Raw genomic sequence first — 27,061 nt, 5'->3', positions numbered from 1 at the left:
TGACTGCACTGAATATTCATTGCTGTGCACAAAGTTTCTCTATTTGCGGTAATTGGTGTCTACTCTTTATTGCAGTGAGCCAGCTTCTCATGGCAGAGCCTTGTCTTGTGGAGCACAAGCTCTAAAGTGCTCAGGTTCAGTAGTTTAAGCACACAGGATTATCTACTTTGGTAGCGTGTGAGGTCTCCTCAGACCAAGAATCAAACCCATGTCCGCTGCATTGACAGGCAAATTCTTAAGCCACTAGATCACTGGCGAAGTCCAGCAGGCTTTTATTTTTTTTTAGTACATCTTTAAAAATTTATTTATTTTAATTGGGGGCTAATTACTTTATAATATTGAAGTGGGTTTTCTGTACATTGACATGAATCAGCCATTGTTCACATTTATTCTTGATGCTGAACATTCCTTCCACCTCCCTCCCCAGCCCAAACCTCCGGATCATTTCAGTACACTAACCCTGAGCAACTTGTCTCAGGGTGAATCGAAACTGGTGATCTGTTTCACATATGAGAATATACATGTTTCAATGCGATGCTCTCAATACATGTATCAATGTGATCATCCCATCCCGGCCTTTTCCCACAGAGACCAAAAGACTGTTCTATACATTTTTGTCTCTATTGCTGTCTCACATGTAGGGTCATTGATATCATGTTTTGAAAATCCATATATATGCATGAAATATATAGTGATGTTTTTTGTTCTTACTTACTTCTTTGTGTATAATAGGATACAGTTTCATTCACCTCGTTAAAACTAATTCAAATTAATTCTTTTTAATGACTGAGTAATATGCCTTTGTGTATATGTACCAAGGATTTTTCATCCATTCTTCTGCCAGTGGACATCTAGGTTGTTTCCATGTCCTGGCTATTATAAACAGTGTTGTGATGAACATTAGGGTACATGTGTCTGTTTCAATTCTGGTTTCCTTGTTGTGATTGTCCAGAAGTGGGATTGCTAGGTCGTATGGAAGTTCTGTTTACAGTTTTTTAACTAATCTCCACACTGTTCTCTATAGTGCCTGTACTAGTCCGCACTCCCACCAACAGTGTAAGAGGGATCCCTTTTCTCCACACCGTCTCCAGAATTTATTTTGTATAGACTTTTGGGTAGTATACATTCTGACCGGCATGAGATGGTATCTCATTTCTAGCTTCATTCTTTTACATGTGGATAACCAGTTTTCCCAGGGCCACTTGTTTAAGAGATTGTCTTTTTCCCATTGTACATACGTGCCTCCCTTGTCAAAGAGAAGTTGTCCATAGGTGTGTGATTTTATATCTGGGCTTTCTATTTTGTTTCTTTGATCTATATTTCTGTCTTTGGGTCAGTACCATACTGTCATTTTGATTACAGCTTTGTAGTATAGCCTGAAGTCAAGCAGGATCATTCCTCCAGGTCCATTCTTCTTTCTCAAGATTGCTTTGGTTATTTGAGGTTTTTGGCATGTCCATACAAATTGTGGCATTATGCTTTTATAGTTCTGTGAAAAATACTGTTGGTAGTTTGATAGGGAACACATTGAATCTATAGATTGCTTTACATAATATACTCATTTTCACTGTTTTGATACTTCAAATCCATAAACATGGAATATTTTTCCAACTCATTATGTCATCTCTGATTTCTTTCATCAGTGTTTTATAGTTTTCTACATGGAGGTATTTTTTTACTTTAGGTCGATTTATTCCTAAGTATTGTATTCTTTTCATTTCAATGGTGAATGGGAATGTTCCTTAATTTATTTTTCTGCTTTCTAATTTTTAGTGTATTGATATACAAGGGATTTCTGGGTGTGAATTTTATATCCTGAAACTTTACTGTACTCATTGCTTAGCTCTAGTCATTCTCTGCTGGAGTCTTTAGGGTTTTCTATGTAGAGGATCATGATATCAGCAAGGAGTGAGAGTTTTAATTCTTCTTTTCCAATCTGGATTCATTTTATTTCCTTTTACTCTCTAATTTCTGTGGCTAAAACTTCCAAATCTGTGTTTAATAGTAGTGGTGAGAGTGGGCAACCTTGTCTTGCTTCTGACTTTAGGGGGATTGTTTTCAATTTTTCACCATTGAGGATCATCTCTGCTGTAGGTTTTTCATGTATATCTTTTATTATGTTGCACTATGTTCCTTTTATTCCTTCCTTCCGGAGGCTTTTTATCTTAAATGGATTTTGAATTTTGTCAAAGGCCTTTTCTGCATCTCTTGAGATAATCATATGGTTTTTATTTTTCAATTTAATGTGGTGTTGACATGTTAATGTGCTTTATTATATTGATTGACTTAAGAATATTAAAGAAAGCTTGTATCCCTGAGATAAAGACCACTTGTTCATGATATATGATGTTTTTACTATGCTGTTGGATTCTGTTTGCTTTGATTTTGTTACGGATTTTTGCATCTATGTTCATCAGTGTTATTGGCCTTAGTGTCTTTTTATGTGTCACCCTTTTTTGGTTTTGGTGTTAGGGTGATGGAGGCCTCATAGAATGAGTTTGGAAGTTTCCCTTACTCTGAAATTTCTGGAAGAATTTGAGTAGAATAGATGTTAGCTCTGCTCAATTTTTTTTTTTAGAATTCAGCAGTGAAGCCATCTGGTTCTGGGCTTTTGTTTGCTGGAAGATTTACCATTTCAATTTCCATGCATGTGAAATATCTGTTGTTTTTTGATCCTTTGCATTTCTGTGTTGCTTGTTGTGATTTCTTCATTTTCATTTCTAATTTTATTGACTTGATTCTTCTTCCTTTGTTTCTTGATGACTCTGATTAATGGTTTTTCAATTTTATTTATCATCTCAATGAACCACCTTTTACGTTTGTTGATTTTTGCTATGGTCACATTTGTTTCTTTTTAATTTATTTAGTTACTGATTTTTATAATTTTTTTTCCCTCTACTGGCCATGGCATTCTTCATTTCCTCCTCCAGATGAGAACATATCCCAGCTTATCCTCTCATCCTAACACTGTGGGGCCAGCAACAGCGAAAGGACCAACCGAAGTTATTCTTTGTAGAATCCTGATACCCAAGCCAAGATTTAAGGGATTAAATCTGGCCTGATGAACTATCGAAGTAGGTTCATGACCCTGTACAGGAGACAGGAATTAAGACCAACCCCAAGATAAAAAAAATACAACAACAACAATAACAAAAAAACAAAATGACTGTCTGGGGAGGCCTTACAAATAGTTGTGAAAAGACAGAAAGTGAAAAGCAAAGGTGAAAAGGAAATATATACCCATTTGAATGCAGATTTCCAAAGAATAGCAAGTAGAGATAAGCCTTCCTCAGTGATTATTGCAAAGAAATAGAGGAAAACTATAGAATGGGAAAGACTAGAGATCTCTTCAAGGAAATTAGAGAACCCACTGGAACATTTCATGCAAAGATGGTCTCAATAAAGGATAGAAATGGTAGCGATGTCACAGAAGCAGAAGATAAAAAGAAGAGGGGACAAGAATACACAGAAGAACTGTGCAAATGATCTTCATGACCCAGATAATCACGATGGTGTGATCACTCACCTAGAGCCAGACACCCTGGAATGTGAAGTCAAGTGGGCCTAAGGAAGCATCACTACGAACAAAGCTAGTGGAGGTGATGGAATTCCAGTTGAGCTATTTCAAACCCTGAAAGATAATGTGAAAGTTCTGCACTCAATATGTCAGCAAATATGGAAAACTAAACAACGGACTCTTCAACAAAATATTCTTTCATATTTTCAATGCAAAGGACCTTGCGTATTGAATTTTATAGCAAACTTAAAGAGACACCCCTAAAAGTGCTTCTAGTCATGAGTTCCCAAAAATGGATAGAAAAAAAAAGCTCTTTGTCCTCATCTTGCTGAACTCTCACAGAATGAGTCTTCCTCAGAGAGAAATTCTTATATTCTCCACAAATTCCACGTTGAGTCTTTTTTACGCAATAATCAAGCTTTTACACTTCTATTTTGTTCTACGATTCTACTTCCTCAGTATGCTATAATTTTAGAATCACTTCACTATGCACTACTTGGGTGCAACCTCAAAAATGAAAGAATGACCTTAGTTCATTTCCAAGGCAAACCACTCAAAATCACAGTAATACTAGTCTCTGCACTGAATCCTCATCCTGAAGAAGTTCAGATTCATCAGTTCTGTGAAGACCAAGAAGACCTCCTAGAGGTAGCATCAAGTGAAAGATGTCCTTACTACCATAAGGGATTGGAATGCAATAGGAGAAAGACAAGAGATACCTGGAGTATCAGGCAAGTTTGACCTTGGAATACAAAATGAAGCAGAACAAAAAGTAATCAAACTGTGCCAAAAGAATGCACAGGTGATAGCAAAGATCATTTGACATCCACACAAGAAGTGGCTTTACACATGAGCATTACCAAATGGTTCCTAATGGTATCAACCTGACTATATAATCAAGAGGGAGAAGTGTATAACATCGGGGGAGGGGGGGAAATCTGGAGCTTACTGTGGATCAGATCATCACCAACACATGGCAAAATTCAGGAGACCAGGTGCACAACTACTAGGTCAACCAGGAACTAAAAACTCAAATCTTAAATGAATATGCAGTGCAGATGGCAAAGAGATTCCAGCGTTTATATCTAGTAAACAGACAGCCTCAATAACTAGGGAAAGAGGTCCAATATATTGTACAGCAAGCAGTGAATGAAACAATGCCAAAGAAAACGAAAAGCATGGAGAAGGACATAAAAATAGCTGAGGAAAGAAGAGCAGCAGAAAGCAAGTGGAAAAGACAAAGGTACCCCAACAAATTTCAGAATTCCAGAGAAGAGAATGGGATGTAAAGCACTCCTGCATTACACAATGCAAAGATATAGAAGTACACAAGAGAAGGGGAAAGATTAGTGATCTCTTAAGAAATTTGAATTTGTAAATGCAACATGTCATCCAAAGGCGGGCTCAGTAACAGACAGAGTCTTGAAAGACCTAAAAGAAGCAAAAGAGAACAAGAGATTATGGAAAGAATGCAAAGCACTGTAGGAAAAGAAGATCTTACTGACCGAGACGGCCAGGACATTGTGATCATTCACACAGAGCCAGCCATTCTGGAGTGTGAATTCAAGTGGGCCTTACAAAGCACTGCTGTCTAGAAAGCTAATGCACGTGATGGGATTCTGTCAGTGCTACATAAAATTCCAAAAGATGATGTTATGAAAGTGCTACACTCACTATGTCAACAAATGTGGAAAACCTAGCAGTGGCCACAAGAGTAGAAAAAGGCAATCCTTATCTCAGTTGCTAAGAAAGACAGAACTAAAGACTGTTAAAACCACTGCACACTTCACTCACCATCTAAGCAAGTAAAGTAATGATCAAAATCATAAAAAAAAAAAACCACAAAAGCTTCTCTTCAACATTACGTGAACTAAGGAACTCCCACACAGTCAAAGGCTTTGGCATATTCAATGAAGCAGAAATAGATGTTTTTCTGGAACTCTCTTGCTTTCTCCATGATCCAGCGGATGTTGGCAATTTGATCTCTGGTGCCTCTGCCTTTTCTAAAACCTGCTTGAACATCAGGGAGTTCACGGTTTACATACTGCTGAAGCCTGGCTTGGAGAATTTTGAGCATGACTTTACTAGCGTGTAAGATGAGTGCAATTGTGCGGTAGTTTGAGCATTCTTTGGCATTGCCTTTCTTTGGGATTGGAATGAAGACTGACCTCTTCCAGTCCTGTGGCCAGCGCTGAGTTTTCCAAATCTGCTGGCATATTGAGTGCAGCACTTTCATAGCATCATCTTTCAAGACTTGAAATAGCTCAACTGGAATTCCATCACCTCCACTAGCTTTGCTAGTAGTGATGCTTTCTAAGGCCCACTTGACTTCACATTCCAAGATGTCTGGCTCAAGCAACAGTTAGAACTGGACATGGAACAACAGACTGGTTCCAAGTAGGAAAAGGTGTACGTCAAGGTTGTATATTGTCACCTTGCTTATTTAACTTATATGCAGAGTACATCATGAGGAACGCTGGGTTGGAAGAAGCACAAGCTGGAATCAAGATTGCTGGGAGAAATATCAATAACCTCAGATATGCAGATGACACTACCCTCATGGCAGAAAGTGAAGAGGAACTCAAAAGCCTCTTGAGGAAAGTGAAAGAGGAGAGTGAAAAGGTTGGCTTGAAGCTCAACATTCAGAAAACAAAGATCATGGCATCTGGTCCCATCACTTCATGGGAAATAGATGGAAAAACAGTGGAAACAGTGTCAGACTATTTTTTGGGGCTCCAAAATCACTGCGGATGCTGATTGCAGCCATGAAATTAAAAGACGCTTGATCCTTGGAATGAAAGTTATGACCAACCTTGATAGTATATTAAAAAGCAGAGACATTACTTTGCCAACCAAGGTCCGTCTAGTCAAGGCAATGGTTTTTTCCGTGGTCATGTATGGATGTGAGAGTTGGACTGTGAAGAAAGCTGATCGCCGAAGAATCGATGCTTTTGAACTGTGGTGTTGGAGAAGACTCTTGAGAGTCCCTTATACTGCAAGGAGATCCAACCAGTCCATTCTAAAGGAGATCAATCCTGGGTGTTCATTGGAGGGACTGATGCTAAAGCTGAAACTCCAATACTTTGGCCACCTCATGCAACGAGTTGACTCACTGGAAAAGACTCTGATGCTGGGAAAGGTTGGGGGCGGGAGGAGAAGGGGACGACGGAGAATGAGATGGCTGGATGCCATCACCGACTCTGTGGACATGAGTTTGAGTGTACTCCGGGAGTTGGTGATGGACAGGGAGGCCTGGCGTGCTGTGATTCATGTGGTCGCGGAGAGTCGGGCACGACTGAGAGACTGAACTGAACTGAACTGAACTGAAGGAACTCCAGTTGTTCAATCCGGGTTCAGACACATCAGAGGAATAAGAGCTGAAATGGTCACTTTTGTCGGATCTTAGAAGCCAGAGAAATGCCAAATTTCATTGATCACTCTCAGCAAATTTGGAAACTCAACCATAGCCATAGGACCGGAAATGTCAGCATTGATTTCAATCCCAAAGAAAGGCAATGCCAAAGAATTTTAAAACTACCGCACAAATGCACTCATCTAACATGCTAGTAAAGTAACACTTAAAATTCTCCAAGCTAGGCTTTAGCAATATGTGAACCAAGAACTTCCAGATGTTCAAGCTGGTTTTAGAAGCGGCAGAGGAACCACAGATCATTGTTAATATCTGCTTAATCATCAAAAAAGAAAGAGACTTCCAGAGAAACATCTATTTCTGCTTTATTGACAATGCCAAGCTTTTTGATGTGAGGATCATAATAAACTGTGAAAATTCTAAAAGGGATGAGAATATCAAAACCCCCAACCTGTCCCTTGAGAAATCTCTGTGAAGGCCAGGAAGCAGCAGTTAGAACAAGACATGAAAAACAGACTGCTTAAAAAGAGGAAAAGGTGTACACCAAGGCTGCATATTGCCACCCTACTTAACTTATATGCAGAGTACATCATGAGAAACGCTGGATTAGAGGAAGCACAAGATGGAATCAAGATTACTGGGAGAAATGTCACTAAACTCAGATATGTAGATGACACCACCCTTATGGGAGAAAGTGAAGAAATACTAAAGAGCCTCTTGTTGGAAGTGAAAGAGGAGAGTGAAAAAGTTGGCTTAAAGCTAAACATTCTGAAAACTAAGATCATGGCATCTACTCCTATCACTTCATGGCAAATAGAAAGGGGAAATGTGGAAAGTAGTGACACATATTATCTTCTTGTGCTCTAAAATCACTCCAGACAGTGACTTCTGCCATCAAATTAGAAAACACATATTACCGGCAGAAAAACTGTGAGAAATCTAGACATGAGTGAATAAGCAAAGACAGCTCACAAACTTTCGTATAGTCATGCCTATGGTCTTTATGGTATTCACATAGACTTGATTGAGCAGGACCATAAAGGTGGCAGAACACTGGTGAACTGATGCTTTTGATTTGTGGTGCTGGAGAAGATTCTTGAGAGTTCCTTGGACAGTAAGGAGATCAAATTAGTCAGTCTTCAAGGAAATCAGCCCAAAATACCCGTTTTAAAAACTGCTACTGAAGCTGAAGCTCTAAAACTTTGTCCATCTAATGCAAAGAGCCAATTCACTGGAAAAGACTCTGATGATGGGAAATATTGAAGGGAGAAGGACAAGAGTGTGACAAGATTGAGTGTGTTGGATGGCATCACCGCCAATGCAATGGATACGAACTTGGGCAACTCTGGGAGATGGTGGTGCATAGTGAGGCTTGCTTGATGCAGTCCATGACATCACAAGGAGTCAGATATGACTTGGCCACTAAACAACAAAAGGGAGTGCCCTAATTTCATTCTTTCATCTTTATTTCTCAAGATTTTTCAGCAGCACCTATAAAGGATGATATAGTGTCTCCATTGTATATTGTTGCCTCCTTTGTCATAGATTAGGTAAGAATTTGGACAAGAGATTATTTCAGGGTCTTCTATGTGTTCCATTGGCCTGTATTGCCTTTGTGCGTGTGTGTGCAAGTTTCATGTTGTGTGGTTATAACACCTTTGTATTACAGACAAATCAGGAAACTTGATTCCTCCAGGACTGTTTATTCTTTCCCATGATAGCATGGCTATTCAAGATCTTTTACATTTCTAAACAAGTTGTGGAAAAAAAAAAAAAAAGGTTGCCTAGTTCTTTGAAAAATGTCATTGGTAATTTCAAAGCAATTGCTTTGAATCTGTAATCTGCTTTTGGTCTCACAGCCATTTCACCGTGCATCTCTCCATTTATTTTGTCACCCTTGATTTGTTTCCTTCATGCCTTATTCAATTCAGCACACAAATATTTTCCTAGGTTTATTCTCAGGAATATTATTCTTGTTGAAGTGGCAAATGGGATTTCTTTCTTAATTTCTGTTTTTGATGTCAATATATAGGAATGCAAGAGATTTGTGTGTTAATTTTATAGTCAGACACTTCCCTAAAATCATTGAGTAGTGCTAGTAATATTCTGGTTTCATGTTAGGATTCTCTGTGCATAGTATCATATCATCTGCAAACAGTGGCAGTTTTATCTCTTATTTTCCCTTTTATTTGAAACTTTTTTTAAACTTCTTCTTCTTCCTCTCTGATTGCAGTAACTAGGTGTCCCAAGACTATGTTGAATAACAGTGGTGAATAGGGAGCATCTTTCTCTTATTCATGAATTAGTGGTCATGGTTTCAGATTTTAACCATAAAGAACTCTGTTCCTGGTGGGTTTATCCATATATGGCCTTCATAAAGTCAAAGAAGATTCCCTCTGTCCCCACTCTCTCTACAGATTTGATCATAAGTGGGTGTTAAATTTTGTCGAAACTTTTTTCTGCATCTATATCCTAAAAAGACTCAACCCCTCTCCTTGGAACACTTAGGTAACTTTCTGCTTGTTTGTTTTTCCTCCTTTGGCCACATGATACAAAGAGCTGACCCATTAGAAAATGTCCTGATGCTGGGAAGGATTGAAGGTAAAAGGAGAAGTGTGTAGCAGATGATGGGTTGGTTATATAACATCACCAATTCTGTGGATGGAAATCTGAACAAACTGTGGGAGACAGTGAAGGGAAGCCTGGCAGGCTAAAGTCCATGGGGTGGCAAAGAGCCAGAGCTGACTTACTGACTGAATAACAAAAAATGTTCTCCTTCTGTTCTTGACAGGAGTAGTTATTTTTGACTACTTCATTTTCTATCCCACCTCACTCTGTCCAGATTCTAAGTTACGCTACTTCTTCTCCTTATCATGTTGAGAATCAGCCACATTTTTCTGTCTTTATTGCCACCAACCTGGCCAAACATTTGTCTGATTTTGCAACTCCACATCATTCAGTGGTCTCCTAACCATTCTCCAGCATCCTCATATTTTCCTCAGACAGTCTTTGTTTTGCTACAGTCAGATAAAATTATCACTCGCCAGCTAAGTTGTGTGATAAAAAGCAGGATCTTCAGAACTGACTTTAAGGATTCTCAATTCTACCTTATTCACAATCTTCTAATTGTTCCTTTAACTCTCCTTTCTTCAGACACACTGATGTTTCATTATGTTCTGTTCATCTCGGTCTCACATTGTGTGCATATGCCATTCTTCTGCTTCCCTTGATATTTCTTTGCTGCTAATATATATGAGATCTTATTTTAAATTCCTAATGAAGATTTAACTTTCTTTGTTTTACACATTGTTATGTGATGACTATTCCAGATTGACTTGTAATATGTTCTTTGATATGATGTGTTCTCAAGATGAAGTAAACTATCATATCTTATATCTCTTTCTGCTTATGACTTTACTCACCTCTCCTCAGGACTAGAGGTCTATATTTGAAAAGTACAGCCTAAATGATGGAACAAATAAGAAACAAAATTTTGAAAATATAAATCTTAATAAATTATAGATTTAAAAAGAAAATTACCTCCTAGAAATAAGTACATTGTTTGCAAGCTAAAAGTTCCAACTTTGTATATCCATCCCAAGATCAGCCAAAAATTATCATCAGTTTATTTGCAAAGCATATTTTAAAATGACTATTAAGGCAAATGCAAAAAAGAAACAGACAAAGAATTAATCTGAAACATATAAAAGCAACTACTGCAGTTCAATTCCAGAAAAATTAATGACCCAATCAAAAAGTGGGCCAAAGAACTAAACAAAGATTTATCCAAAGAAGACATACAGTTGGCTAACAAACATAGGAAAAAATGCTCAACAACACTCATTATCAGAGATGCAAATCAAAATCAAATGAGGTACTATTTCATGCCAGTCAGAATGCCTGCTATTCAAAATCTACAAGCAATAAATGCTGGAGAAGTTGTGGAAAGAATGCAAACTAGTGCAGCAACTATGGAAAACAGTGTTCAGATTCCTTAAAAAAAAACTGGAATAGAACTGCCATATGACCAAGCAATTTCACTGCTCGGCATATACCCAGAGGAAACCAGAATTGAAAGAGACTCATGTACCCCAATGTTCGTCGCAGCACTATTTATAATAGCCAGGACATAGAAGCAAGCTACGTGTCCATCAGCAGATGAACGGATAAGAAAGTTGTGATACCTATACACAATGGAATATTCAGTAAAATTCAGTTTAGTCGCTCAATCGTGTCCAACTCTTTGTGACCGAATGAGTCACAGTACTCCAGGACTCCCTGTTCAACACTAACTCCCGGAGTTCACTCAAACTCATGTCCATCGAGTCGGTGATGCCATCCAGCCATTTCATCCTCTGTTGTCCCCTTCTCCTCCTGCCCTCAATTCCTCCCAGCATCAGGGTCTTTTTCAATGAGTCAACATTTCACGAGAGGTGGCCAAAATATTGGAGTTTCAGCTTCAGCATCAGTCCTTTCAATGAACATCCAGGACTGATCTCCTTTAGGATGGACTGGTTGGATCTCCTTGCAGTGAAAGGATTCCCAGGAATCTTCTCCAACAACAATGTTCAAAAGCATCAATTCATCAGTGCTCAACTTTCTTCACAGTCCAAGGCTCACATCCATACATTGTCACTGGAAAAACCAGAGCCTTGACCGGACAGACCTTTGTTGGCAAAGCAATATCTCTGTTTTTAATATGCTGTCTAGGATGGTCATGACTTTCCTTTAAGGAGTAAACTTCTTTTAATTTCATGGCTGCAATCACCATCTGCAGTGATTTAGGAACCCAGGAAAATAAAATATGACACTGTTTCCAGTGTTTCCCCCTTTATTTGCCCAACGTAATGGGTCCAGCTATCATTAACATTTTCTGAATGTTGAGCTTTAAGCCAACTTTTTAAATCTCCTCTTTCACTTTCATCAAGAGGCTTTTAAATTCCTCTTCACTTTCTGCCATAAGGGTGGTGTCATCTGCATATCAGAGGCTATTGATATTTCTCCCAGGAATCATGATTCCGCCTTGTGTTTCTTCCAGCCCAGCGTCCCTCATGACGTACTCTGCATATAAGTTAAATAAGCAAGGTGACAATATATAACCTTGAGTACTCCTTTTCCTATTTGGAACCAGTCTGTTCTTCCAGTGGTAGACTATTACTCAGCCATTAAAAATAATACATTTAAATCAGTTCTAATGAGGTGGATAAAACCAGAGGCTATTATGCAGAGTGAAATAAGACAGAAAGAAAAACACCAATACAGTATACTAACACATATTTATGGAATTTAGAAAAATGATAATGATGATCCTGTAAGCAAGACAGCAAAAGAGACATAGATGTTTAGAATATTCTTTAGATTCTGTTGGTGGGGTATGATATGGGAGAATGGCATTGAAGCATGTAAATTATCACATGTGAAACAATTTCTGGTCCGTGTTTGATGCATGATATAGGCTGCTCGGGGCCAGTGCACTGGGATGACCCAGAGAGATGGGATGGGGAGGGAGGTGGGAGTAGGGTTCAGGATGGGGAACACATGAACACACATGGCGGATTGATTTCAATATATGGCAAAACCAATACACTACTGTAAAGTAAAAAAACAAACAAACAAACAAAAAAAGACACTGAAAATAAAGGCAAAGAACATAAGAAAGCCAAAAAAAATTTTTTTTAAATCTCAGAAGACTGCATCAGGAATAGTAAATAACAGCAGACATGGGCATTTCTCCTTTAGAGAAATTGTGGTTAGAGTAAAATTATTTTTCACTTTCCTTTTCTTGGTGAATGGTATTTGCTATTCTGTAGTGGGAATGTTTTCATCAGGATCCCTTAAATAGTGTCCATGATTGCTCTTCAAGTGACTTATTATTGGGGATTTCATGGCGGAATGGAAAGAGGGAAGCAAGATATATCAGAAGGAAGACAAAATCTAATATCAATTGGAGAGCAAATTGCTCCACTTTGAAGATAAACCTTTCAAATTGTATGTCACTTTGAATTAAGATATTTACTTCCAAGTCACTCACTGTCAACAGTTTATTCATGGAAATGGGATTATCACCTCTCACAGGAGGATGCTTTAATGTGACCAAAGGAAATTATTTTCAGACTAGGGAGCTTATGAAATAAATTAGTGGCCAGGGCTTGTGAAAGTGGATGGGTGCCTAATGAAAGAGACCTGGGTGGTGCCCTTTAAAAGAGGGAGAGTCTGGACGCAGTCTCCCAAGCTTGCCACACTTCAGTTCAGTTCAGTTCACTTGGTCAGCCCTGTCTGACTCTTTGCGACCCCGTGAATCACAGCACGCCAGGCCTCCCTGTCCATCACCAACTACCTAGTTCACTTAAATTCAGGTCCATCGAGTTGGTAATGCCATCCAGCCATCTCATTCTCTGTTATCCCCTCCTCCTCCTGCCCAAAATCCCTCCGAGCATCAGAGTCTTTTCCAGTGAGTCAACTCTTCGCATGAGGTGGCCAAAGTATTGGAGTTTCAGCTTTAGCATCAGCCCTGCTGATCTCATTTGGAATGGACTGGTTGGAGCTCCTGCAGTCCAAGGGACTCTCAAGAGTCTTCTCCAGCACCACGGTTCAAAAGCATCAATTATTCGGTGCTCAGCTTTCTTTACATTCCAACTCTCATGTCCATACATGACCACTGGGGGGGGGGGGGGAAATAGCCTTGACAAAACGGACCTATGTTGGCAAAGTAATGTCTCTGCTTTTTAATATGCCATCTAGGTTGGTCATAACTTTCTTTCCAAGGAGTAAGCGTCTTTTAATTTCATGGCTGCCATCACCATCTGCAGTCATTTTGGGGACCCCCAACATAAAGTCTGACACTATTTCTTCATCTATTTCCCATGAAGTGATGGGACCAGATGCCATGATCTTAACTTTCTGAATTTGAAGCTTAAAGACGATTTTTTTTCACACTCTCCTCTTTTACTTTCATCAAGATGCTTTTTAGTTCCTCTTCACTTTCTACCATGAGGTTTGTGTCATCTGTATACCTGAGGTTATTGATATTCCTCCTGGCAATCTTGATTCCAGCTTGTGCTTCTCCCAGTCCAGCGTTCCTCATGATGTACACTGCATATAAGTCAAAAAAGCAGGGTCACATTATACAGCCTTGCTGTGCTCCTTTTCCTATTTGGAACCAGTCTGTTGTTCCATGTCCAGTTCTAACTGTTGCTTCCTGACCTGCATACAGCTTTCTCAATAGGCAGGTCAGGTGGTCTGGTATTCCTATCTCTTTCAGAATTTTGCACCATTTATTGTCATCCACACAGTCAAAGGCTTTGGCATAGGCAATACAGCAGAAATAGACGTTTTCCTGGAACTCTCTTGCGTTTCCATGATCCAGCGGATGTTGGCAATTTGATCTCTGGTTCCTCTGCCTTTTCTAAAACGAGATTGAACATCTGTAATTTCACATATTACTGAAGTCTGGCTTGGAGAAATTTAAGCATTACTTTACTAGCATGTGAGATGACTGCAATTGTGCAGTAGTTTGAATAATCTTTAGCACTGCCTTTCTTTGGGATTGGAATGAAGGCTGATTTTTTCCAGTCCTGTGGCCGCTGCTGAGTTTTCCAAATGTACTGGCATATTGAGTGCAGCACTTTCTTAGCATCATCTTTCAGGGTTTGATATAGGTCAATTGGAATTCCATCATCTTTGTTCGCAGTGATACTTTCTAAGGCCCACTTGACTTCACATTCCAAGATATCTGGCTCTAGGTAAGTGATCACACCACCATTATTATCTTGGTCGTGAAGGTCTTTTCTGTTCAGTTTTTCTGTGTATTCTTGCCACCTCTTCTTAATATCTTTTGCTTCTATTAGGTCCACATGATTTCTGTCCTTTATCGAGCCCATCTTTGCATGAAATTTTCCCTTGATATCTCTAATTTTCTTGAAGAGATCTCTGCTGCCGCTGCTAAGTCACTTCAGCCTTATCTGATTCTGTGCGTCCCAATAGACGGCATCCCATCAGGCTCCCCTGTCCATGGGATTCTCCAGGCAAGAACACTAGAGTGGCTTGCCATTTTCTTCTCCAATGCCTGAAAGTGAAAAGTGAAAGTGAAGTCGTTCAGTCATGTCTGACTCTTAATGACCCCATGGACTTCAGCCCACCAGGCTCCTCTGCCCATAGGATTTTCCAGGCAAGAGTACTGACATGGGGTGTCATTGCCTTCTCTAGTCTTTCTCATTCTATTGTTTTTCTCTATTTCTTTGCATTGATTGCTGAGGAAGGATTTCTTATCTCTCCTTGCTATTCTTTGGAACTGTGATTTCAGATGCTTGTATCTTTTCTTTTCTCCTTTGCTTTTTGATTCTCTTCTTTTCACAGCTATTTGTAAGGCCTCCCCAGACAGCCATTTTGTTTTTTTGCATTCCTTTTCTCTGGTGATGGTCTAGAACACTGTCTCCTGTAGAATGTCACGAACCTCCATCCATAATTCATCAGGCATTCTATCTGTCAAATGTAGTCCCATTAATCTATTTCTCACTTCCTCTGTATAATCATAAGGGATTTGACTTAGGTCATATCTGAATGCTGTAGTGGTTTTCCCTACTTTCTTTTTTTTTTTTATTTCTAAAAAAGAATTTTATTAAAAAAGCACAAATGCAAAGAAATGAACAGAGGAAAATTTATGCGTCGAACCTGGACTGGTCACTTATGATAATATACATGCTACAATTCCATTCTCTCCAATCATTCCACCTTCACCCTCTCCCACAGAGTCCCAAAGACTGTTCTAAATGCCTATGTCTCTTTTGCAGTCTCTTATACAGGGTTTAGGTTACCATTTTTCTAAATTCCATATATATGCGTTAATATACGGTATTGATGTTCTTCTTTCTGGGTTACTTCACTCTGTATAATTGGCTCCAATTTCATCCACCTCATTAAAACTGATTCAAATGCATTCTTTTTGATGGCTGAGAAATACTTCATTGTGTATATGTACCAAAGCTTTCTTATCCATTCATCTGCAGATGGACATCTAGGTTGCTTCCATGTCCTGGCTATTATAAACAGTGCTGCAATGAACATTGGAGTACATGTGTCTCTTTCAATTCTGGTTTCCTCGGTGTGTATGCCCAGGAGTGCCATCGCTGGATCATATGGCAGTTCTATTTCCAGTTTTCTGAGGAATCTCCACACTGTTCTCCATAGTGGCTGTACTAGTTTGCATTCCCACCAACAGTGTAAGAGGGTTCCCTTCTCTCCACACCCTCTCCAGCACTTATTGCATGTAGACTTTTGGATAGCAGCCATTCTGACTGGTGTGAAATGGTATCTCATTGTGGTTTTGATTTGCATTTCTCTGATGATGAGGGATGTTGAGCATTTTTTCATGTGTTTATTAGCCATCTTTATGTCTTCTTTGGAGAAATGTCTGTTTAGTTCTTTGGCCCATTTTTTGATTGGGTCACTTAGTTTTCTGGAATTAAGCTGCAGGAGCTGCTTGTATAATTTGGAGATTAATCCTTTATCAGTTGCTTCATTTGCTATTATTGTCTCCCATTCTGAAGGTTGTCTTCTCACCTTACTTAGAGTTTCCTTTGCTGTGCAGAAGCTTTTGATTTTAATTAGGTCCCATTTGTTTATTTTTGCTTTTATTTCCAATATTCTGGGAGGTGGGTCTTGGAGGATCCTGCTGTGATTTATGTCGGAGAGTGTTTTGCCTACGTTCTCCTCTAGGAGTTTTATAGTTTCTGGTCTTACATTTAGATCTTTAATCCATTTTGAGTTTATTTTGGTGTATGGTGTTAGGAAGTATTCTAGTTTCATTCTTTTACAAGTGGCTGACCAGTTTTCCCAGCACCACTTGTTAAAGAGACTGTCTTTTCTCCATTTTATATTCTTGCCTCCTTTGTCGAAGATAATGTGTCCATAGGAGCGTGGGTTTATCTCTGGGCTTTCTATTTTGTTCCCTTGATCTATATTTCTGTCTTTATGCCAGTACCATACTGTCTTGATGACTGTGGCTTTGTAATAGAGCCTGAAGTCCGGCAGGTTAATTCCCCCAGTTCCATTCTTCTTCCTCAAGATTGCTTTGGCTATTGGAGGTTTATTGTATTTCCATACAAATTGTGAGATTATTTGTTCTAGTTCTGTGAAAAATATTGTTGGTAGCTTGATAGGGATTGCATTGAATGTATAAATTACTTTGGGTAGTATACTCATTTTTACAATATTTATTCTTCCAATCCACGAACATGGTATATTTCTCCATCTATTCATGTCCTCTTTGATTACTTTCACTAGTGTTTTATAGTTTTCTATGTACAAATCTTTCTTCAATTTCAGTCTGAATTTGGCAATAAGGAGTTCATGATCTGAGCCACAGTCGGCTCCTGGTCTTATTTTTGCTAACTGTACAGAGCTTCTCCATCTTTGGCTGCAAAGAATATAATCAATCTGATTTCTGTGTTGACCATCTGGTGATGTCCATATGTATAGTCTTCTCTTGTTTTGTTTGAAGAGGGTGTTTGCTATGACCATTGTCATTCTCATCTCTCTTTAAAAATTCATCATTACTCTTATTGTACGCCTGAGAAAAGGCTACCTGTGATCTTTGGACCACTACATATGGGCAGAAAGGATGCAAAGGAGAAAAATAACCTAGTGGTTGGTATTGAAAATAACTAAGTATGAAAGAGCTTAGCAGTTCCAAGGAAGATTCTGGGGAAAAATAAAAATTAGAAGAGAGAGTTTTGCAGGTTCACATTCATTCCATAGTTCCACCTTAAACTGTTCATGTTTTATCTATTTTATGCAACATAATCTTAGGGAGACATCATTAAATTTTAGAGTTTGGCGGTTGCTAATATGATATATATCTTAGTGTATAGAAGACATAGACACATAAAGGGAGTTGCTTGTTCAAGTCCAGAAAGTTATTAGTATGAGGTTTCCTCAGGCACTATCCACTTGATGAAATTGTAGTACATTCTCAAGCTACTCTTATGTTCACATTTCCCTAAGGTTGGACAAGGGACTGGACCAAGCAACCTGATACTCTGTGCAAGCTAGTATTATCAATATCATCATTTCCCATATTCCCATTGTATTGTTCTCATCAGCAGTAGGAGAAGACAATGGCAACCCACTCCAATACTCTTGCCTGGAAAATCGTATGGACAGAACCACCTGGTAGGCTGCAATCCATGTGGTTGCCAAGAGTCCACACAACAGAGAATTCATTTTTGATTTTCACTTTCGTACATTGGAAAAGGAAATGGCAAGCCACTACAGTGTTCTTGCCTGTAGAATCCCGGGGATAGAAGCGCTTGGTAGGCTGCCATCTATGGGGTCACACAGAGTCGGACACGACTGAAGTGACTTAGCAGCAGCAGCAATAGCAGCAGTAGCCATAGTGTAACTGTGAACATTGATCATGTTCAGGTTTGAGAGAGAATTTTTATATATTTTTCTAGAGCTATAAAAATATAGCTGTGAGGAGCACAAGCTGGAATCAAGATTGCTGGGAGAAAAATCAATAACCTCACATATGCAGATGACACTACCCTTATGGGAAAGTGAAGAGGAACTCAAAGCCTCTTGATGAAAGTGAAAGAGGAGAGTGAAAAGGTTGCCTTGAATGTCAACATTCAGAAAACAAAGATCATGGCATCTGGTCCCATCACTTCATGGGAAATAGACGGAAAAACAGTGGAAATAGTGTCAGACTTTATTTTTGGGGGCTCCAAAATCACTGCAGATGTTGATTGCAGCCAGGAAATTGAAAGACGCTTACTCCTTGGAAGGAAAGTTATGACCAACTTTGATAATATATTAAAAAACAGAGACATTACTTTGCCAACAAAGGTCTGTCTAGTCAAGGCTATGGTTTTTCCCGTGGTCATGTATGTATGTGAGAGTTGGACTGTGAAGAAAGCTGATCCCCGAAGAATTGATGCTTTTGAACTGTGGTGTTGGAGAAGACTCTTGAGAGTTCCTTGTACCGCAAGGAGATCCAACCAGCCCATTCTAAGGGAGATAGATCCTGGGTGTTCATTGGAAGGACTGATGATAAAGCTGAAACTGCAATACTCTGGCCACCTCATGCGAAGAGTTGACTCACTGGAAATGACTCTGATGTTGGGAAAGGTTGGGGGCAGGAGGAGAAGTGGACAGCCAAGAATGAGATGGCTGGATGGCATCACCGACTCTGTGGACATGACTTTGAGTGACCTCCGGGAGTTGGTAATTGACAGGGAGGCCTGGCGTGCTGTGATTCATGGGGTCGCGGAGAGTCGGACATGACTGAGCGACTGAAATGAACTGAACTGACTGAAATCTCTTTGATGAATGTCTTAATGATAAGAAATATTAAGGTTATCTGTCATTCTTGTGGCCCTGTCTCTGATTATTCATCAGAACGTGTCTGTGTTTAACTATGTTAGGATTTTATAAACTGTATGAATATATATGCTTAAGTTCAATTTACTCTATTTAAACCATAGTCTAAAAAGAAGAAAGAACCAAAAATGATGTTATTGAATAGTAGGAATTTATATTAATGAACAGACTTTGGACAGACTACAGATACTGACGTATCTGTGGAAAATTTTTGATGTTTCTGGGAGCTTTTGAAGATTAAAATACGTCTTATCTAGGCCTTCACGTAATGACTACGTTTCAGTAGGAGACACTGGGAAAGAAGGGAAGGACACTTCTGGCAGAAGGAACGCTGACAAGACTCGGAATAGGAAAAGAAAAAAAAAAAAAAACATCGAATTTACGTGTACCTAAATGACAGATTATTTGTGGACACATTCACTGGGCAGGTATGACAGAAGAGATCAAAACCTCAACTTTATAGGTAAGGGAAATCATAGGATATATTTCCATGTAGGAGTGATATGTTCTGATATCTTCTGTGGAGTAAAGATGTTAATGAACAGACTTTCGAGGACCATGTCGGCCTTAGTGTCTTGGAATGCTGTTTTTTCAACTTGCCTGGGATTAGTAACATGAGTGGAAGAGACTGATGCTTGGCCTATTTCTTTTCCAGCACATCTAGTAACTCTAACTTCAGGGAAATGAACTGGTGACATTTTCACCTCCCTGAGCATTTCCTGTAGACATAGGATGAAAGATGGAATAGGTGGTAGGATCAAATAGGTTGGAGCCATTGTTGAAATACAGCATCAGCAGTCACAGTTCCTCGTAAACTAGAAACATGATCCAAAACGTATTTAATTTTCTTCAGCTATATATTATTGGAATTTGACACTAACCAGCCCCTGTATAATTTCCCCATGTGCACTGAAGATTCTAGATATACACCTAGGGTCTCTTCAAATCAGCACCAAACTATACTTCATACATTAATGGTAGGTACAAAGATTAACACCGTGCCTAATACTTATTGATCTTGTCACAAACCAAGCAGGAGGGATAATTGGTTAGAAGTTCCTCCTCTTCATCTGGTTTTGCATTCCAGTGTGTTCTGGGTCCATTTAGGACTTTATTACCTCTTCTCTTGAAACTAATACAAAGAAGTGATATTTTGACTTATTCCTGGAGGTCTCAGACAAAATGAATGCCACTAGCTCATAGGCCTGTTTAGTGCTAACATCAAGGCAACAGATGATCTGCAGCATCATTAGAATTACAAGGAACTTGTGGGAGATGAGATTTAGGGGAAAAAATAAAGAAACTTGTGGTTCAGAAACAGAGATTTATGTTCCACTTCTCTGCACTCTCCTCCATCTATCTAACCTATTTCTCCTGTCAGTAAAGAAGGGCTATTCTGTATTAAAAAGCAGAGACATTACTTTGCCAACCAATGTCCATCTAGTCAAGGCTATGGTTTTTCCCGTGGTCATGTATGGATGTGAGAATTGGACTGTGAAGAAAGCTGATCGCCGAAGAATTGATGCTTTTGATCTGTGGTGCTGGAGAAGACTCTTGAGAGTCCCTTGGACTGCAAGGAGATCCAACCAGTCCATTCTAAAGGAGATCAATCCTGGGTGTACATTGGAAGGACTGATGCTAAAGCTGAAACTCCAATACTTTGGACACCTCATGTGACGATTTGACTCACTGGGAAAGATTCTGACGCTGGGAGGGATTGGGGGTAGGAGGAGACAGGAACGACAGAGAATGAGATGGCTGGATGGCATCACCGACTCTATGGACATGAGTTTGAGTGAACTCTGGGATTTGGTGATGGACAGGGAGGCTTGGCGTGCTGTGATTCATGGGGTCGCGAAGAGTCAGACACGACTGAGTGACTGAACTGAACTGATTCTGTGTTTAGGTAGTTTACTTTAAAAAATGGCCTCAATGAATTTTAAGGTAAGTCAGATTTCTTAAAGTTTATCTTTTTTCTTTAATTTGTCTCTTCTATGACTTGAATTATCACCATCCACTATATTATAAACCTGCCTCCTACACAAGTTCAACTTAGGTATTTCAGAAAGACTCTCTGCAGCAAAAAGCTTATATGTTTTTTTTTTTTTTTGAAAGAGATGCAAGAAAATACATGTGCAATGTTTTCTTCAGCTCAAAACATTGAATATAATGAAATAAAAATGGCAACCCACTCCAATTTCCTTGCCTGTGAAATCCATGGAGAAAGGAGCCTTGTGGTCTACACTCCATGGGGTTGCAAAGAGTTGGAAGAGACTGAGCACACAAGCATACGTCTAATTTAGGGTCAGAATGAAAAATGTTCTTTCTTTTCTGATTTACTTCATGTTGTTCACACTGAAGGTCTACATCATTTTAAAAACTTCTCTATGCATCTCTTAAAGATGACTGTCTCCTATGTGGAAAGTGGTGTACTATCTTCTCTCTATCCACAATTTGCAACTTCTTTCCTGTTACCTGAAATAAGGTTTTCCATATTATCTTGGATCTAGAGAGTCTGGTCCATGGGATATTATTTTTCTGTTTGTGATTAATAACCTCCTTCTTCAATGTTCTTTTGTCTGGATCTTAATGAGCATCACTGAAGACTCTGGAACTCAGAGGCAATGATAACTTTGAGAGCCTCATATATCTCTTCCTTACTTAGGCACTTGCTACTTTAGCACTTGACCACATCTGTCATAGAATTAGAGTACTCCAAGAACCATTCCCCCAAGTTTATGTGTCTCTTTTCCTCTCCTTTCCTAAGCTTTCTCGCCAATTTTTATGTCACACGTGAAAGAGGCTATAGATTCCATTGTATTCCACAATTATCCTTCCCACCAAGCTAAAAGACCTTTTCCAAATATGCATCAGGAAGGCTGAGAGTCCCTTTTCTGAAGGAGTTCTCATGTATTTGTGAACTTTTCCCTGCATTTTTAAACATTTGTCTATATCATACTTTAATAATATTGATAAGAAGTCATGGGGGTGCTCACAATTGTCCCCATGAGAACCATATCAGAAGAAGTGACAGAGGGATCAGGATGCTCAAGGAAAGATAGAGGTGGTGTCAGGAAGACGGAAGATGACCTCCACCATGACATATTTGAAGGTGTCAGAAGCAATGGTCTAGACTACTGTTTGCTATAGTAAAAGAAGTGGGGACGGCAAACGAGGTCATAAGTAATCCTGTCAATCGAGTAAGGAAGAAGTTGAAACGTGTGGTTTAAATACCAGAGGAAGCTGGTTCATCACCTGTAAGCAGTGTATGCAATGAGGGGACAGACTTGATGAGAACTCAGTGGAAAATAATGGACTTATTGATGTCCATGGCAAATAGTATGTACAAGTTTTTCTGATTTCTCGTCAGAGCTTCTCCCACACTATTCCGTCAAGCAGCCATCTGATGGTCTACTTTCCCATGGTTTTTCTTTATATCTAACACTCCTCAGAGCTTGGCTTCTCTGTGCTTTTGCATTTTAATTAATTAATTAATTAGGTTTAATTGGAGGCTAATTGCTTTCCACTATCATGGTGGATTTTGACATACATTGACATGAATCAGTCAGGGCTGTACATGTATAACAGCATCCTGAATCCCTCTCCAACCTCCCTGCCCACCACTTCCTCCTGGGTTGTTCCAGAAAACCGATTCTGAATGCCCTGATTCACTCATCAAAAGTGCATTGCTCAACTACTTTATATGGCACTATACAGGTTTCAATCTATCCTCCCATATTTTCCACTCTCACCTTATCCCATACAATCCCAAATTCTGTTCTTCACATCTCTGCCACTTTTGCTTTCTTGCATGTAGGGTTAACATACCGTCTTTCTAAATGCCATATATATGCATTAATAAATTGCATCGGTGTTTCTTTGTTGCCTTACATCACTCTGTATAATAGGCTCCAGTTTCATGCATCTCATTAGAACTGACATAAATGTATTCTTTTTAATAGCTGAGCTGAAACTCCAAACGTTGGCCACCGCGTGCGAAGAGCTGACTCATTGGGAAAGACCCTGGTGCTGGGAGAGATTGGGGGCAGGAGGAGAAGGCAATGGCAGAGGGTAAGATGGCTGGATGACATCACTGACTTGATGGACATGAGTTTGGGTATTCTCCGGGAATTGGTGATGGACAGGGATGACTGACATGCTGCAATTCATGGGGTCGGACACACCTGATTATTCCATTGTGTATATGTATCCCAGTGTGTATATATATCATGATTACTTATCCAATCACCTCCCAGCAGACATCTAGGTTGCTTGCATGTCCCACCTCTTGAAACGATGCTGCAATGAATATATATATATATTTTTTTTTTCTGAAGTTGACACTTAATCTTACATCATTGTGATTGGAAAAGATGCTTGAAATTCTTTCATTTCTCTTTCCTTTTCTTTTTTATTTTTTTCTTTTTTAATTTACAAAACGTAGGTTTATGGGCTAGGATTAGATCTATCCTGGAGGATGTTCCATGGGCAATTGAGAAAAGGTGATTATATTGCGAATGAGTGTAATACCTATATATAAAAATTAGGTGTAATTAGTCCATTGGGACGATTAGGAGCACCACGATATGTAAGGCAAATGCAAGTAAGTCAGAAAGGGTAAATTAATAATAACACAATTATAATGGGAGACTTTATTACCCACTCACACCTATGGATATATCAACTGAATAAAATTAGAAATTAAAATGGAGAGATCACAACCAACAACAGAGAAATACAAAGGATTATTAGAGAATACAATCAGCAATTATATAGCAATAAAATGAATAACTTGGAAGAAAAGGACAAATTCTTAGAAAAGTACAATCTTCCAAAACTGAACCAGGAAGAAATAGAAAATATTAACTGACCCATCACAAGCACAAAATTAGAGGCTGTAATTAGAAATCTTCCAGCAAACAAAAGCCCAGGTCCAGACAGCTTCACAGCTGAATTCTACCAAAAATTTAGAGAAGAGCTAACGCCTATTCTACTCAAACTCTTCCAGAAAATTGCTGAGGAATGGAAACTTTCAAACTCATTCTATGAGGCCACCACCACCCTAATCACAAAACCTGGTGAAGACCACACACAAAAAGAAAAACAGGCCAATATCACTGATGAACATAGAGGCAAAAATCCTTAACAAACTTCTAGCAATCAGAATCGAACAACACATTAAGAAAATCATGCATCATGACCAAGTGGGCTTTATTCCAGAAATGCAAGGATTCTTCAATATTCGCAAATCAATCAACGTAAAACACCCCATTAACAAATTGAAAAATAAAAATCATGTGATTATTCCAATAGATGTAAAGAAAGCCTTCCACAAAATTCAACATCCATTTATGATAAAAACCCACCAGAAAGTGGGGATAGAAGGTACATATCTCAACATAATAAAAGCTATATGTGACAAACCCACAGCAAACATTATCCTCAATGGTGAAAAACTGAAAGCATTTCCCCTAAAATCAGGAACAAGACAAGGGTGCCCACTCTCACCACTACTATTAAACATAGTTCTGGAAAATTTGGTTACAGCAATCAGAGCAGAAAAAGACATAAAAGAAATACAAAATGAAAAGAAGAAGTAAAACTTTCACTATTTGCTGATGAAATGATCCTCTACACAGAAAACCCTAAAGACTCTACCAGAAAAGTACTAGAGCTAATCAATGAATACATTAAAGTTGCAAAATCAACACACATAAATCCCTTTCATTCCAATACACTAATAATGAGGAAATAGAAACAGAAATTAAGGGAACTATTCCATTCACTGTTGCAACGATAAGAATTAAATACTTAGAAATATATCTACCTAAGGAAATAAAAGACTTGTACACAGAAAACTATAAAACACTAGTGAAAATAATCAAAGAGGAAACTAATAGATGGAGAAATATACCGTGTTCTTGTTTTGGAAGAATAAATATTGTAAAAATGTGTATACTCCCCAAAATAATTTATACATGCAATGCAATCCCTATCAAGCTACCAACGATATTTTTCACAGAACTAGAACAAATAATCTCACAATTTGTATGGAAATACAAAAAACCTCTAATAGCAAAGAAATCTTGAGGAAGAAGAATGGAACTGGGGGAATTAACCTGCCAGACTTCAGGCTCTACTACAAAGCCACAGTCATCAAGACAGTATGGTACTGGCATAAAGACAGAAATATAGACCAATGGAACAAAATAGAAAGCCCAGAGATAAACCCACGCACCTATGGACACCTTATCTTTGACAAAGGAGCGAAGAATATAAAATGGAGAAAAGACAATCTCTTCAACAAGTGATTTTGGGAAAACTGGTCAGCCACTTGTAAAAGAATGAAACTAGAACACTTCCTAACAACATACAACAAAATAAACTCACAACAGATTAAGAGCTAAATGTAAGACCAGAAACTATAAAACTCCTAGAGGAGAACGTAGGCAAAACATACTCCTACATAAGTCACAGCAGGATCCGCCATGACCCACCTCCCACAATATTGGAAATAAAAGCAAAAATAAATAAATGGGACCTAATTAAAATGAAAAGCTTCTGCAAAGAAAAGTAAACTATAAGCAAGGTGAAAAGACAGCCTTCAGAATGGGAGAAACTAATAGCAAATGAAACAACTGACAAGGAATTAATCTCCAAAATATACAAGCAGCTCCTGCAGCTCAATTCCAGAAAAATAAATGACCCAATCAAACAATGGGCCAAAGAACTAAACAGACATTTCTCTAAAGAAGACATACAGATGGCTAACAAACACATGTAAAAATACACAACATCTCTCAAAATCAGAGAAATGCAAATCAAAACCACAATGAGATACAGTTTTACACCAGTCAGAATTGCTGCTGTCCAAAATTCTCAGTTCAGTTCAGTTCAGTCGCTCAGTCGTGTCTGACTCTCCGCGACCCCATGAATCACAGCACACCAGGCCTCTCTGTCCATCACCAACTCCCGGAGTTCACTAAACTCATGTCCAAGGAGTCGGTGATTCCATCCAGCCATCTCATTCTCGGTCGTCCCCTTCTCCTCCTGCCCCAAACCTTTCCCAGCATCAGAGTCTTTTCCAGTGAGTCAACTCGTCGCATGAATTGGCCAAAGTATTGCAGTTTCAGCTTTATCATCAGTCCTTCCAATGAACACTCAGGATCGATCTCGCTTAGAATGGACTGGTTGGATCTCCTTGCGGTACAAGGGACTCTCAAGAGTCTTCTCCAACACCACAGTTCAAAAACATCAATTCTTTGGCAATCAGATTTCTTCACAGTCCAACTCTCACATCCATACATGACCACTGGAAAAACCATAGCCTTGAATAGACGAACCTTTTTTGGCAAAGTAATGTCTCTGCTTTTTAATATACTATCAAGGTTGGTCATAACTTTCCTTCCAAGGAGTAAGAGTCTTTTAATTTCATGGCTGCCATCAGCATCCACAGTGATTTTGGAGCACAAAAAATAAAGTCTGATACTGTTTCCACTGTTTCCTCATCTATTTCCCAGTGTGAACAGTTTGTGGAATTGCCTTTCTTTGGAATGGAATAAAAACTGAATGCTTCCTGTCCTGTCGCCACTGCTTAGTTGTCCAAATTCCTTGCATACTGAGTGCAGCACTTAGAAACGATCATTTTTCAGGCTATGAAATAGCTGAACTGAAATTCCACAGTTCCACTAGTTTTGTTCATAGTGAAGTTTCATAAGTATGGCTTGATTTCACATTCCAAGAGGACTGGCTCTAGGTGAGTGATCACATCAGCGAGGTTATCTGGGTCATGAAGA

This window comes from Moschus berezovskii, chromosome Y (assembly GCF_049115385.1).
Source record: "Moschus berezovskii isolate FMDL1 chromosome Y, NW_MosBer_1.0, whole genome shotgun sequence".
Classification (NCBI taxonomy): domain Eukaryota; kingdom Metazoa; phylum Chordata; class Mammalia; order Artiodactyla; family Moschidae; genus Moschus; species Moschus berezovskii.
Note: the sequence above shows the minus strand (reverse complement) of the source record.